Source organism: Gorilla gorilla, chromosome 3 (assembly GCF_029281585.2).
Source record: "Gorilla gorilla gorilla isolate KB3781 chromosome 3, NHGRI_mGorGor1-v2.1_pri, whole genome shotgun sequence".
Taxonomy (NCBI): Eukaryota; Metazoa; Chordata; class Mammalia; order Primates; family Hominidae; genus Gorilla; species Gorilla gorilla.
The window spans coordinates 178,326,454-178,343,311 of NC_073227.2; the positions used below are offsets into that span (position 1 = coordinate 178,326,454).

General features: G+C 33.6%; 1 protein-coding gene across 5 annotated transcripts in view; it reads left to right on the forward strand.

Moving 5' to 3' along the window:
* The window catches only part of GRIA2 (glutamate ionotropic receptor AMPA type subunit 2), a 146,804-nt gene that overhangs the window by 65,416 nt on the left and 64,530 nt on the right, over window positions 1–16,858 (forward strand). The gene's annotated exons all lie outside the window — the stretch shown is intronic.

Here is a 16,858-nt window from a genome sequence, read left to right on the forward strand (position 1 = left end):
AAATAGTAAATCTGTTTATTTATTTGTCTTTCATAATATCTTCCAATAAAGTTTGTAATTTTCTATGTGTAATTTATGTTAGATTTTATTCTTAGGTGCAACTATTTCTATTCTTTTAGTGGTTGATTTTGGTGTTTTAGAAGGCATTTTTATTTCAGGAAACAAATCAATATGATTATAGGTTACAATTTATTTTCTTCTTATTTTGTAGGTATTACTCTACTGTCTTCCAGTTTCCTTTGTGGCAGTCAACACATCTGCTGTCATTATAATTCAAATTCCTTTATAGCTGTTCTTTCTTTTCTATTTGATTACTCTCACATTCATCTGTTTTCCTGGATAAACAGTATCTGAAGTAGCCTTTGTGAAAGTCAATTTATTGAGTTGTGTTTTCTAAAATTTAAAATATTTTTTTGATCAATTCTAGAAAAATTTCAGCCTTCTCTTTAAATTACTCTCTCCTATTCTCTATTCTCTCTGGAAACAACTCCAGTCTGTTGTCTGGTGTTGTCTATTTCTTTGCTTGCTTTGATGATTCTGCGTAATTCTCAGTAAAACATCTATTTTAATAATTATTTACCAGGATGATCTCATATAACTCCTAAATCAATCCATTGGATTTTTTATGTTTAATAGTTAAATTTATTATTTTGGAGATTATTTTTCTTTCAAATTTAACTCCGAATACTTTATAGTTCCTTACTGCATGCTTATATTTTCAATATCTTATTTACTCTTTAAAGACTTAAAATATTTTACATTGTGCATCTGAAATGTAATATTGCTGTTTTTTATTTCTGTTGATCTCTGTCTCATTATTGTGTGTGTGGGAGTGTGTGTGAATGTATCGTTTTTTCTTTTTAAAAAAGTTTTGAGCTTACAGTTGAGTCTCATTAATCTGTTGGAATCCTAGGGGTCCTGGTTGGAGGGTACATTTTGGTTTAGGGAGCATATGTGTTTATTTGCTTTTGCTTAGTGATTAGAGTTAAATTCAAAATTGCTTTCGATTAATTTCCAGAGTTGAGGTTTTCCACTATGTAAATTGAAACTGAAAAATGGTGGGTTTTGTGGCCTAAGGTTATGAGTTCCAAGAGGTGACTTTTGTTTCCACTCAGAGCAGAGTCGAGTAAGAGATTTTTTTTTTATTTCATCCCCTTGCCAGCCGACCACCTTTTCACAATTCTGTCCTATGTTCTCATACTAGCAAGTATCCAAAGTCTTTCTCTTTTCTCCGATGAGCCATTAAAATTCAAGGTTCTAGGTAAAACTGAAAATTAATTGTCATAAAGACAGTCTTTGATGTCCTGCCTAACATTTCTGTTTTCCCTATATTATCTTGGGTGTTTTTCTTGTGATCTGAGTCTTGCATATATAATATTATATTAAGGAAAAAAGAAGAGTTTTGGGGATATTGAGCCAGTCAGATTGCTCACAAAGAAAGTGAACCCAGTGTGCTGTAAAAATACTGAAAAGAATCCTAATAAAGTATTATTCAATTTTTGGACCCCTGTTTGGAAATACTAAAAAACAAATATTTTCAGATGTCTCAAAGTATTTTTTTTTAAATTTTAGTATAAGCAGAATCACAAATTCTTGTACTAATAAACTTGAATGCTGTTGAATGGTGCAATGAGTCGCCAATAGTTGAATCTCTAAATTGAAATGAATCTTTGACGTCACCTGGTCTCAGCAGCAAAGCACCAATATCAAGAAAACGACAGCCAAAACCAAAACCAGTTTACATTTTTTAGGTACTAACCCTGTATCAGACACTCTACTTCCTCCATTGTTTTTTCTCTTTTAATCTAATTCTGTCTTTAACTTTATTTTTTTAGGTCTCGGGTTACTCGATCTCCATTGGAACATCGCTGTGGCAGTGTGCCACAGCATTTTATAACTAAAGCCACTGAGTCCTAAAAATTTTAAGCTAATTATCTAAGGCTATACTGGATAGTATATGGTCCACCTCCAATCCTGGACTTTATTTATTTATTTATTTACCACAACACATATTTCCTTTATGAGTATCAAAATTATCTTGTGTATGCTTTATATAATCTCTTTCAAAATTCAGGGAAGTTGGGCTATTTAAAAAGAAGTACAGAAGATTTAGCTATTAGAAACAGACAGATATCCTCTGTAGTTTGTATTCAGATAGGTGGTTATGTCTACCAATGATAATGTTGAGGTTAGGGACGTTTTGGTGTATTTCTATATTCAGTAGTTTTGCATAAGGTCTTATGTTTCTTTATGCTGTATAATTTCTGGATGTTTTGAGGAAATAAATATTTTAAAATTTTGATTATATATTTGGGGTATGTTATAGTGATAACTGGAAGAAACTGAGCGGAAACAGAAGTAAAATTGAGCCTTGCTTATTTTGGGGTGAAATATTAAAAAAATCATGTGTTCCCTTTTAACAATGTATTTGTTTTTAGCATTAACCTTCCTCTGCAGCTTCATTGCTGACCTGGGTAAGAAGCGGCAGAAAGTACATTGGAGCTCTGCTGTGACCAGTGCTGAGAAAGCAGCAAAGATTTGATTTGCAATCAAACTGGTTTGGTTTTAAGTGTTAGAAAAAAATGTTGTGAAGGGAAAATGTCTACCTGAACAGGGGCTCTTTTTCAAAAAACTAATTTCAATATGTCCCTTAAAATTTTCCAGAATAATGTGGACATAAACACATAAGGACTTATATAATTAAAAAATGGTTTTTGTTTAGTACCTGAGCATTGCTGGAAGTAATGAAAGTAAATATGAGTGCATCAGTGCCCCCAAATGTTACATTTATGAAATTTAAAAAGCATGTTACAATTGTCTAGAGTATCAAAATCATAAGACTTTGCGAATACTTGATGTAAATACATTGATTACATTAGGCAGGTTCTTGCTGTGTCCCATTTTATTTTGTAGTGGTTGTAGAAAAACAGATGAGAAGATAACGTACAGGTAAAATTCAAGATTCTTAAGAAGTCCTGGTTGTGTCATGAAAGGCATATATCAATACTTATCTTCATTTAACTTGTTACTTAGAATTGTTTTCTTGTGACTTGTGACAGGAAAAGGTATAGCAAAGATTAAATTTACAAATTATAAATATCTATTAATAAAGTTTCTTGATGGATTATTTGTCTTATTTGGATGCATATCATACAGTAGCATGCAAGCACACAGACACACATACACAAACACTCTACAAGTTTATATATTAAAAATAAAAGAAAAGAATTTTAAATAAAAAGCTAGAGAGATTATTTTTCCCTAATGTCTTTTTGACTTAGAAAATCTATCACTACTCTGGAATTTATTTTTATTGTCTATTGAAATGTATTTTCAGGTTTTCTTGTGACGTTTTCTAGCTGCTTCTAGACTGCCTGGGTTCAAATTTTAGCCCTACTGTCACTATCTGTGTTAACTTGGGAAACTTACCTGTCTGTATATTGGTTATTGGGAGCATTAAATGACTTTATAGATGTAAGACCTTACATAGTACCTGGCACATAATTTTATATGTAAGTCTTAGTTATTACTTAAAAGAATAATGGTTATAGAAATCAGTCATACTGTCCTTTTTCCCAAAGCATTTTTAAAAATTTCATTCAATTAAATGGTAGATTTTGGTCATGCAATTACACAGCAATAATACATAATACATCATACTAACTTACTTTAGGGGAAATATTATTTTATGAAAGTACTGTAAAATTTCACAAATAATTTGGCAAAATCCTATCAAATCAGTATATGGTTACGTTTGGTCCAATGCTGTTTAATATGTTTTGAGAGCATGAGATGTGCTGAGTAAAAGAAAGGTATACTTACACATACACAAATATAACTTTCTCTCTTCCTCATTAATATTCATGTTGCCTTGGACATTCTACAAGATTCGTATTCATAAAACTCCATTCTTGTCTGGTTACATCACTGCCTTTTTTTTTTTTAATCCAGATTACCCTAGAAGGAACTAGTTCGTGGAATAGAATAGTAATTTCATTCATATATAGATCCAGCAGGCATATTTTGGTTTTCCTAACTTTGATACTGACTTACTTTATATTATTCACATTGATATAAGATCCATTGTCATCCTTATTGAAGCATGACATATGCCTTAACTTTGTTCTTAAAAGTTTGAAATCAGAACATATGCTTTGATTCATTGAGAAAGTTTTTTAGAAGCTCTGGTTCTCCCCAGCTTGTTTGTTTTTATGATATCATCTCTTAAGGACTTGGCAACTATCTAGTGGCTCTGAAAAAGCCAGACAACCAACCTGGGTACTTCACAATTCAGTATTGATTTTTGCTCCTGCTTTATTTTCACCAGTCACATTTAATTTAGACACCTTAAAATGGACAAATCTGCAATGTACTCTGTGATTTATATACAGAAGTGCATGTGTTCTCCAGAACAAGACGTTCATTCATTTAGATATCTTCAAAATGATGGCTTTAACTGAATTCATATGTGCCTATTTTCCGTGATCTCATGAAGTTGAAATAACTTATGGTGAAGCACATTATTAATATTTTCCCTTGAAATTAGCTATCATCTGCTCATTCCAATTTTCTCCATGTTTTTCTGTCATATAAATTAAATAGCTATTAGAATTCTAATTTCCAGGGAGCTTCACGCTCTTTCCCGAATGCCTCCTTTTCAGCTGTTCATTTGTTGCCCACTTCCTTTCTCCCTCTCAATGGTTTAGCTCCATCTTCTGGCCTTTACTAATGAATAATTGTTGCTTTGCTATTTTTTTATTTGCCTTGTTGCAGCTATGGTGGTATGTTCAGAATTGGCTATGAATAATTATAGAAAAAATAGAAAATAACTAAATATTGATGTTGTGTAACTTGCAATATATTTTCTCCTATTTTTTTTAATTGGCTGAGGACCACAGAGTAAAACAGAGAATTTGAGGAATTATTCACATAACCTATGGACTTTTTAAAAGTCCATCTATTATTGAAAAGGAAGAATTATGAGCTGCATAAAAGAGTTTAATTATATACATTGATCAAATGCATCAGATAATTATTCAAATTCTCAATTTTCATTGCACAGATAACATATTAATTGCATAGATCCCATATTAATGGTATACTTTGTAGTTTATCATTTTTATTAGAAGTACAGTAGAAACACAAAGCTAAGGAGAAATAATGTCACAAAGTAGAAAGTTCCAAAAGTGAGTAGAGTAAAACTCTTACAAAAATCATTGCTTTCTCACCTAGAAGAATCCAAAAGAATCAACCCAAAAGCTCATATAACTGATAAGAGGGTTCAGTAAGATCACTAGATATAAAATTATGACTTGAAAGTCAATGGTACTATCAATATCTAAAATAGAAAACATAAAGAAAAATCATCTGACAGTAATATAAGAAAGATATAAAATATCTAGGGATAAATCTAATAAAATGTTTGAAAGGTATGAATAAATGTGTGGAACTGAGAATCATAAAACAGTTCTTAGTCAATAGTGATTGGCTATAATGTGGTAAATATTAATCTCTGCCAATTAGTTTGTATTTCTATCTCATCCTAAGCAAAATGCTAAAGAAAAAAATGCAAAACAATAGGTACAAAAATTTTGCAAAAGGACACTGACAGCAATAGTTATTTCCAAAAAAGTGTAGTAATTAAAACACTTGCTTTCATCTTCAGAAATAGGCATAGGGACATATAGCAATGTAGCATAAGATAAATGTGACATTTAAAACCAAGGAAATCAATAAAATTACATTAAAAGCATTGGGAAATTGAACATCTATGTGGAAACAAAATAAGTTAGGTTTTTACTATTCATAATATCCAGATATTAACATTAGAAGAATTTAATGTAAAAGGGATAGTTAAAAATCCAACATCCCAGAATAGTTTGAAAATCTTAGAATGGGAAATCCTTGTTACACAAGACATAAAATTTAGGAATCATCAAATGAAGGATCGAGAATTTGGTTACAAATGTCATCATAAACACGGAAAAAGGTAAGAGAAAAAGGAAGAAAAATAGGGGCTTTACATATGAAGAAGATTAAAGTATGTTAGAAATCAAAACTTAAAGGGTAACCTAATAGTAAAAAGAAGTGTACAAAATCTAGGAATAGATGATTAATAGAGGAAACTATAAAAATAGATGCACTTTCTTACTAATGATGATGGGAATCCAATTTTCCTGTTTATCAGTGAGGTGGCTGATGAAACCAGCTCTGGAGTCAGGCTGCCTGGGTTGACACCCACTCACCCATTTCTAGAGATGATAGCTGAAAAAATTACTTAACTTGCTTCCAAGTTTTTTAATCTCTAAAATATGGATAATATTAGGACCCATGTGGCCTTACAGTATTACAAATTTTAAGTTAATACATAAAATATACTAAGAGCAATGCGTACTGTCACGAGTACAAAAACGTAAGTTGCCATTATTAAAACAAAAATGAAATGTCATTTTTACCTGTGATTAATAAAAATGCAAACAATGAAAAATATCAATTATTAGTGAATTACACACAAAAGTTATTTTATTGATAGCAATGTTAATTGCTACACTATATTTGGGTGATAATTTGATAGCATGGATAACCTTTCACCCAGCATAAGATTTGACCAACCAGTCCTACTTTTAATAATCTGTTCTGCAGAAATAATAGCACGTGTGCTCCAAGATGTATGTATTCACATGTTCACTGCAGCCTTGTTTGTAATCACAAAACTCTGAACAATCTAAATATCTTTCAATTAGGGAATGTTAATAAAATGTTGCTGCTATCTTCAAACTAGGGAACATCATACAATGGTTTAAAAGAGTGGACTAAGTCTGTATCAACATGGTAATTTCCCTGCCAGATATCAAAGTAAGCCACAAGATAATTGTTCTGTGGTGTCCTTAATCAAAAACGTAACAAAACCAGAAACGCAGACAAATTCGACTCTTACTAGAACTATGGGGCTAGAGGTACATCCCACATTATTGTTAACAAGGGTTGCTTCTGGGAAGAATAGTAAGCAAAGGGAATTTACATCCTTTTAATCAGTATGCTTGTTTAAATTTGTGCTATAATATACTCCTGCTATTTTTGAATTACAGACATTTAATTTAGAGTATTCAAATAAATGTAAGGGCCAAAAACTAAATAAGTTACAAATCCTTTCTGGAAGGAACTCGTTTCACACCATCAGTTGTAACTAGGCTTGTATGATTGAATGGGTGTTACAATGGAATAGGGTGACACTCAGGGCAATGTTAGAGCAATGTGCCATGATCCCTTAACAAGCATGAAGTCATAATTTTACCAGGACTCAATGCATCAAGGGTGTGTGAGTCCATTATGCTAAAGATAATCCCTCCAATTCCTTGGCAATTTAGAGATGAATGCTAATGGCCCAGAGCATTTAGCATATTTATGTGATTTCACATTATACAATATTGAAAAAAAGTGTCCTTTGAAAATAAATGTATGTGGGTTAACACATAAGTACTATGGCATATGCGCAGGAACCCTCTTGCTTACCAACAAGTAAGAAGAGCAAGAAAGTTCTGTGAAACGTTCAGAACCTCTTTGAGTCATTCAAAAGCAAAAGTGTTGTACAAGCTAATTTGAGGGTATCCAGACAGTAAGGTGATAAAGTTCTGTCTTTTTTTTGTATTTTATTTAAAGGATAAATTTTAAGTAGAAATCTTATAGTCGTTTGAACATTTTTCAGTTATTTTGTTTAAAAGTAGGTTTTATCATAGACGCTAAAATGATTATTTGGACTGAGATGTCATTGAATCTATATGTTTAATACATACATAATCCCTCAGTCTTGTACATTCTAATTAAGATCAGACAAGAGATTGCAGGTTTTTTAGGCATTAAGACCAATGGTGGCTATAAACATGAAGAAGAGAAAAAAAAAGAGAGAAAAAACAGAGCAAGAGGAAAGAAGAAATATAAAACAAAGAGGAAGAAATATAAAACAAAGAGGAAGAAATATAAAACAAAGAAAAAGTAATAAAATATAGAGAATGATATTATTTAATCCTTGAAATTTATTGTATCTCACATACATTTCCATGAGAAAGTATGTGATGAATAATATATATGCACTACCTGACATTTTCTAGAATTTTTCTCTTTGATGTTCAGCCACACAGGCCCAAGTATGAGCTTTGAGGGCATGGAGACATTTGAAAGCTGAGACTTGCCAGCAGCACACAGCTGGCTGGTGTCACAGCAAGGATTAGACGCCAGGCCTGCAGACATTCATTCAGCCTGGCACTCTTTATCCACAATATTCAAATTTCATCAGGGCATAGAGTGCCCAGAACTCACATAGAGCATGAGTTGAGCAAGAATTCACAGAGGATAGAACTATGTGAATTTATAAGGAGAAAATACGTATCCCAAAGATAAAGAATGAGACTATCTCTTGTGAAATAGCGCCTGATATAGACAGAGGTAATTCTCTTTCGTTTATGTATCCAGAACCCATCATTAAAATTCACATGAGAATTATTGCCTATTACTGATGGTTCTACAATTGCCTGCTATCCCAGATGATGAATGAAGCCAGAATAAATGTTATAGATTTTTTAAAGCTGCGTATAATATGGGCAACAGCAATAAACTTTCGCCATTTCACCTCACTCAGCAAACATAACACGAAGGTCAGGAGGGGTAAATATTTGTCAGAGAGAAAGAAAAATGTATTATTACAGCCTCATTGTCTTCTACTGCTGAGTGATGATGTTGCATCAATCTAGTATTTCTGTGAAACATTAGATCAAAATGTATGCAAAAGAGAAGTAATTTATCATCATAAATATTTGTGGCAGAGCTATAGGGAAAATCATCAGTGAGGCAATTTATGGAAAATGTCATTGGGGTGTATGTTTATTATTCTTTGCATTTCCTCTGAATCAGTTGGTGTTTCATTCAGTAGCTATATACTGAGTGTCTGTGCTAGGAACTTTGCTGGGCTCTGGGGAAGAGGAGTGAACAAAGTAAAGGGTAGGCTTTTAAAGAAATGAGAGTTTTTTGAGAGATGCTACACTGCCAGGTCCAGAATGGGAAGTCCTTTCTGTCCGTAGATAGGAAAAGAATTTGCCCCAGTGGAAAACTGAACTTTAAAATAACCCCATTAATGCAAAGTAGATGGTTTAACTCCATTTCATCATAAGAAGAGAACATTGTATTTACCTACATTTTGTGAGAGTAAAGAAATCACAGGTCTATTTTTATGATTCCCCCCAATTTTTACCTGGAAACCTAACATTACATGCACTATCTGTTATAATAATTGTATTTTTAGGGGAATAAATGTCACTTACGACAAACTTTCAAACTTTAACAATTTATTTCAATTATGTAAATAAGACATTTGAAATTGTGGGAATTTTTCTGTATATTTTCATGTGCAAAATTTGTTATTGGGCATATATTCCATGCAAAGAAATTCAATGTATGTTCCAGGCAAAAAAATTTACCTCATTTCATTTAGATTTTCAATTGCAGCTTGCTCTGTGTACTTTTTCAGGTTGGTAACGTCCTCTCTCGGTACAAACTTCTCCACTTACAAAATGTATATGGAAATCTTAAAATAATAAAATTTCACAAATATTCTAAATATTATATTTTCATACTAAAAATGATTGTGCTTTTTTCCTATTAGGAGAACGAATTAACTACATTTCATAGGTAATTTTAAACTAACAGCTGTTATTTTGCAAAATGATAACAAAGGATAAAAATATTGTTATGACATGATTTCAGAAATACCCCACTATCAACAGAAGTGAAATTTTCTCATAAGAACCCATTTTATGTCTTTGCTAGACCATTCGTTCTGATTGTATGTTCATTTGACAAATATTTAATGATTATATAATTGTGAAAATTTCTGATTTGGATATTATTATGGTTGATTTATTGTCAATAACATATTTACCTAACAATTTATAATTTTTTCCAGTACATCTCTATGTATTATCCAATTTAAACTTAAAAGAATTCTCATGAGATAGACAGGAGAGGAATTAATAGCCCCATTCAATAGATTAGGAAGCATGCTTAAGATCAGAGACTCTTCTACCAGGTGCCCAGGAAAACATAGAGCTGGGCTTCTGATTCGGGCAACTGGGGAGTGTGCTGATGGAGTTCATAATTAGGGAGGATCATATTCAGTTGATGGAAAGCAAGGAACCCTTCCTGGAAGAATTGGTAGTTATTAAATGACATTTATCAGTTGCCTGCTGTGTGCCAAGTACTTGACAGGCATTCATAGGTAAATGGCACTTCATTCTCTCCTTTCAATTAGCTCACAGTTTATGGGCAAACTAGACAAATATAAAACAGGCTAATACACAGAAAGGCAGATTGCTTTAGAATCACATGCAGGAGCAGCTTGTAATTCAGACCACACAGAGCAGGTAACACCTGAGCAAATGCTATACGTGCTCTTCTCTGAGCAATTGCAAGAAATTGATGGATTTTAAGCAGGAGGGTTATATCTGCCATGAGAGGAAAGAGATTTATTATGAAGGAGGCTTTTTGAGAGGTTATTTCAGCCATCTAGTCAATAGATGTTTAAGGACCATATTAAGGCAATGTCATGAGAGCTGGGGAGCACAGATAGAGAGGTCTAATGGGCAATATTTGGTGACAATTCATATGCTGAGAATAAAGGAAGAGAAGTCAAGAGTGATTCTAACATATTTGGCCTGAAGAGATGGGCTTGATTTCAACACATAAGCACTTGTCTTGTGGAATTGATGAATTTTAGACTAAAGGAAAATATGAGCAAAATCCTGGTGCATGATTAATAAATAGTTAATATCAACATTAATTAGAACATTAAAATGTAGGAAAGTCATGAGAGACTTATAGGGCTGACACTCTTTTCAGCTTATGTTTACTTTAATACTTCCCTGTCCCACAATGAGGCAGGTAGGTAATATTTTTAACGTTTTTTACAGATGACTAAGCTCAGACAGGCTAGTAGAGTAACTTGCCCAACAAATCCAAATAGAAAATGGCAAAGCCAGGATTCAAACCCAGTTTATTCTCACTTTTAGCCCCTAGAGCTGCTGTTTCTGAGGTCAGAGCCTCCCAAGATTCTTGAAAACAGAATAATAATGTCTCCGTGATATTTAATTGTTTAGATTAAATTAATATGTGTTTAGATATTGTAAAACAGTGGCATTTTATATATTTCTTTTTTCTTTTTTTATTCTAGAAAGCTCACACATGAGTTCATGAAAGAATTGAATATTTTAATTAAAAATTATACCAACAGGGAAATAAATACAAAATAATCATGAAAATACATTATTGAAACATTAATATATATTTACAGTATATATTTTTATCAGTAAATAAAGGACGATAGCTAGGGTGATGGTGAAAGTTTGGAAAATATTTGCATAAGGAGTTGAATTTGACCTTGTTAATAGGGATGAGACCGCTAAAAGATAGATTTTGAAGAAAAAGAAAAAAAAATTGGAAGACAAATCCTTGACTGATGCCTTTATGTGATGTGCTTTAGGAAGACTAATATGACAAGAGTATAAATTGAAAGAAGGAGAGAGAAGAGGTGGGTTACATGGCAGAACCAAGGAGAAAGAAAAGGAAAGTGAAGGTGCAAGAGATGCTTAAGAAGTACTGTTATGGAAACTTCATATAAGTGGGGACCTCACCTGTTGTGCTTAATACTGTCTTCCCCAAACCTAGAACAGTGCATAGTAGGTTCTTAAAAGTGCTTTGTAAATGTGCAACGAATGAAGTAGAATAAAATTTAAATGGTGATGGACGACATGCATAGGACAAGAAAGGGCAAGAAGGTCATTATTCTGAACTGTTGCATATAAATGATGGCAATAGTTATCATGCATGAGCAGGAAGGGAAAAATAAACACATAGATATGGTTCATCAGAATAAAATAAAGCATTTCTTCATTATTTTTATGGAATTAGTTGGAAATATATGGTTTTAGAAGTTTCCATATAATGAACTGAGGGACACTGGAAGGTGACAGATTGAAGCTAAGCTTTTTTTTTTTTTTTTGAGCGAGAACTATTCTCTAGATTTGATCGTTATATTTTATCAAAAATGACTCGGTGTGGAACACCAAAACATAGTAGATAAAATTCCATTTTTTTCCTGAATCAGATCACAATACTCATCCTCTTTGTTGTGCATTTTCTAAACCTAACACTATGCTTGTCACATAGAATATTTACGGTGCATTTTTTGGTAAATAAATAGTTTTAGGAGATAACTGGGATAATAGTGAAGGTTTGGGAAACGTGCATAAAAATTGAATTTGACCTTGTGGAAAGGGGTGAGACCACTAAGAGGTAGAGTGAAAGAAGAGAAGAGAAACAATTGGAAGACAAATACTTGGAGAAGGTCTTTTTAATTTAGGGTGTAGGAAGAAGATAAGGCAGTGAAAGATAATTACAGCGAGAGGAAAAGTACCAAGATGGTATAATTTTACTTGGCAGCTATGTGGAAAAGAATTAGAAGAGAGCAAGACTAGTAGCAGTGGAAAGGGAAAGAATTTCAAGAGGCAAATTTTAGTCTAATAAATTCAGAGAAGCTAAGAAAGCTAGATCCAAAGAAGAGATGATTATTTTTAGTTACCAGGAGATCCTTACTAACAGATGATAGGGAAATTTCAGTACTGAAATCAGGGGCAAACTATGCGTGGGGTTAATGTCAGAAGTTTAGGAGAGAAGGAGAGAGGCTTTCAGTGGTTTTCATGTTTTGATGTCAGAATTCCTTGGTGATGCAGCTTTTACCAGTTTTTGTTCAAACTGCAAAGAGGTTGTTGCCATTTCTGCTTATGAAGCAGACTATGCGGATTCATTGAAGTGAAATCTCAACTTATAAATCTAAAATATGTAAAACAAAAAAAATCATACTCAGTTCTTCTCCCTTTCTACTCAATAACTATGCGAGGCTATTTAGATTTTTGTTCATCATATAGACTGTATCATGTATGCTACATTAGCAGCACCAATGAGCAGAGTGACCTAAGAGAAAAAGATGTGTGTTGGATGCACCCTCAGCATTGTTGTTGGCTTATATCATCTAGGCTTGTAATAGAAAGTGAAATAATCAGCAAATTACTTACACCCAGGAGATTATCCTTTCTGCTGTTTGACATAAAGTGTCTTTTAGAAGGACTTGCCCTTTGCTGAGTTTCTCAATGTTGATATTAAATATTTAATTACAGAACTCAGTGAGAGCATCTTTACTTACTCCTTTGCAATCTGGTTTGAATCTCAAAACATAAATGCAATTCTAATATTAATCAGGACTATCATTGAGAAACTTATAATAGTGTCTCATAGTGTTATTGTGAAGGTCATGAAGCTGGAGGTGAAAATGAGGATTTATGTTTCTTTCTTTGCCTCCAGACGTGACTATATAGGATGTTGGTATTGTATAACTCATTTTAGAAAGTTGTCTCTGGATTGATTTTCAGAGTTTATGACACGTTATTTTTGATAGTCTCGGTGGTAGTAAACCTTCCTTCATTACACGATGGATCAAAGTTAAGGAAATGGCTTTAAATTTTGGAGGCATCATTGGGGAATAAGGTAAAGATGAAAGTGAATAATTTCCCTTCTAATGAAGTAAAGAGTAATTCCAAAGTACTGCAGCTAATATTCTTGTGAAAGGTGTCAGTAGGTTATACTGCCTATGCTAAATTGGGGCAAGCATCAATACATAAATACGAACAGTCTTGGATATTTGGGGATAACATGTTAGAAGCATAGTGCTAAGTTTTTCATCTTCAGATGGTTACCACAAACGGGGCAAGCAAAGTACCTTAGTTTAGGTAAGCATTCTGATGGATTTGATTGATTCCTGGCTGTAAATCTCAGTGGCATTCTTATCCTGCTTGGGGACAGAGACAGTGACTGTCCTAAGGTACAGAGAGGGAAATGAGCACTGTTGGCCGAATGGCTGTTAACTGTATGCATAGTCAGGAGACATAAGAAAGAAATATCCAGAAAAATAGAGGATATAGGCAAATGGACACTTGAGTAAGTGCAATGAAGAAATAAAGGATAAGAAGAGAGGGTTGAGGGAGACCAAAGAGAGTCAGGAGAGAAGAGCTATTGTTGTAAAAATAGGTTCATTGGAGAATTAGCTGAAGTGCATGGGGAAAAATAAATTGTCTCTGAGTTAGGTGGATAATTCCTTATGAAGTTGTGTGCAGCTTGTGCCTGTTGTTGGGTCAAAGCCAGTGTTTCCAGATGGCCGCAATAACCAGGAGGTCCCTTGACAACTCACTCCAGGGCCTAAAACAAATTGAAAATGAAAGGTATGGCTCCTTATTAAGCTTGTCTGTGTATTCAAACAGTGGCATTCTTTATCAGGCACCCTGCTGATGCTGTGGCTGCTGTTTCCATCACAGAAGCTATTTCACTTAAGATGAGAAGAGGTCTCATTAATAAATCATATTGCATGATATTCCTATAGTACCTAGATGACATGCCCACACTTTGCAGGGAAATGGAATTAAATAGACCCAGAGAGAATTTTATAGCAAGTCTTTCTTTTATGTGTCATTTGGAATCATCAATTGCTGAACAAATTTAAGATTTAAGATATACCTGTCGGTACACATACACTTATGTATAAAATAAGAAATCACTGCAGAGTTTTCCTAGACGAGATGAAAGCTATTTTTCATGTATGTGAAGAAAGGACATAGTTATCAAATACACTAAAGGTTATTTTCAACTCTGTACCCAGACAAGAACAAAAAGTATGGGCATGAATAAAAGACGGTTATTTCATCTTTGCCTTATGTTAAGGTGTGAAATAAATGTAATGAAATGCATTCAGTTGCTTTTTGAGATATTTCAGTCTGCTTTGTAGAAGATTGGTAATAAAGATATGTAAATTTACATATTACACATGTTTTTGGCAAATAAGGGCCACTTAAAGAGGCAATCTTGCTTTCCTTTGGATTCATACCGTACAACAGTTACTGAACATTATTGCCTAATATTTTTTGATTGTCTAGAATTGGCAATTAGAATCTGTACATATTTTAGCAATGCTCGTATTCATGAAACAAATCTATTTTTTCTACAGACCATCTATTTTTGTGAAGGAAATACAATGATATAAGATAGGGTTTGTTTTATCCTTCAAAAAGGATTATTTTAAAAGGATGGTAGATGTTATGTTCTAGGTTGTTAGATTGTGTTTCTGGATGACTGGTTTCCAGTTTTTGGATTGAAATGACCCCGAGATTGAGAAATATCAGCTATTTATCTATTTAAAGCCGCATATTTGGCCAGGCATGGTGGCTCATGCCTGCAATCCTAGCACTTTGGGAGGCCGAGGCTGGTGGATCACGAGGTCAGGAGTTTGGGACCACCCTGACCGACAAGGTGAAACCCCGTCTCTACTAAAAATATAAAAGTTATCTGGGCATGGTGGCACATGCCTGTAATCCCAGCTACTCGAGAGGCTGAGGCAGGAGAATTGCTTGAACCCGAGGTTCAAGCGGAGGTTGCAGTGAGGTGAGATCGCACCACTGCACTGCACTCCAGCCTGAGTGACAAGCGGGACTGTGTTTCAAAAAAAAAAAAAAAAAAAAAAGACACATAGTTGACTTTACTACTAGCTTTAAGCACTGTTCTGCGGATCGTCAGTGCTCTGTAGAGCATTACAGGGGATCAGTCTTGGAGAAAGTAACCCTTTTTTCTCGGAAAGATATTACTGGATTTATGTTTCAAAATATTATTCTTATTATATTGTGGAGAATTGAATGGAAGGAATGTAAGTGGAGGAAGGAGGACAGTTGGGTAGGTATTTCACTAGTTGGGTAAGATAAGCCATATTACTTTTTAATTAAGAGCATGGATTCTGAATCCAGACTCTCTATTTTGAATGTAGCATCTATCTCCTATGCAAGTGTCTTTGGTAGTTCATTTAATATTATTCTATGTGTCAATCTTTCTATCAGTAATTTGGAAATAATTATAGTTCCTACCTCAAAAGTTATCATGAGAAAAAAAATGAATTAACGTACCCTAGAACATGCCAGGCACAGGGCAAGCACAATGTTAAGTATATACTGTCAGTGAACTAGGGTGTTTGGAATGGGGAGAAAAATAAGTGGCCCTTATTTGAGTATATCGAGGTATTATAATGAGCACATAACTTAGTTATGGACTGACTTTTGGGGGAAGGAGTGAAAGCAGATAGTGTCATATGCCATTCACTGGAAGTAGAAATATTGGAAGAGGATAGGGGATTGTGGGAGTGATGAGGATGTCCAAATACAATACTACATTATTATTTGTTTAAGAATTAATATTTAGTGGAACATATAGGGTAAGTTAGGTCCATGGGGAAGATTAAAATGAAAAGTTTTGGACTTTATTTAATTGCTTCTTGACTGAGTGACACAATATGACGGAAGTAGCTTTGTGGGGACATGTGTCTGTATGTATCGGGGAGTCTGGTATCTATCTTGTCTTAAAGAGGCTTTGGTCAGCGTTAGGACTCTATGGAAGCACATTAACTTTTAGATGTAAAAGCATCGTAAATACAGTAGAGATTTTTAAAGGAATTGGACATAATATGACTGAAGTGCTTTTTTGGGGACATGTCTCTGTATGTATCATGGGAGTCTGGTATCTATCTTGTCTTAAAGAGGTTTTGGTCAGCATTTGGACTCTACGGAAGCACATTAACTTTTAGATGTAAAAGCATCATAAATACAGTAAAGATTTTTAAAGGAATTGGATTATGTAGGGAATGAGCTGTCATTAATGTGCATAAATCTTAGGTAACTACAGTTTGTTCTTATAGCTAATGTTTTTTTACTCATACATTTTTCAT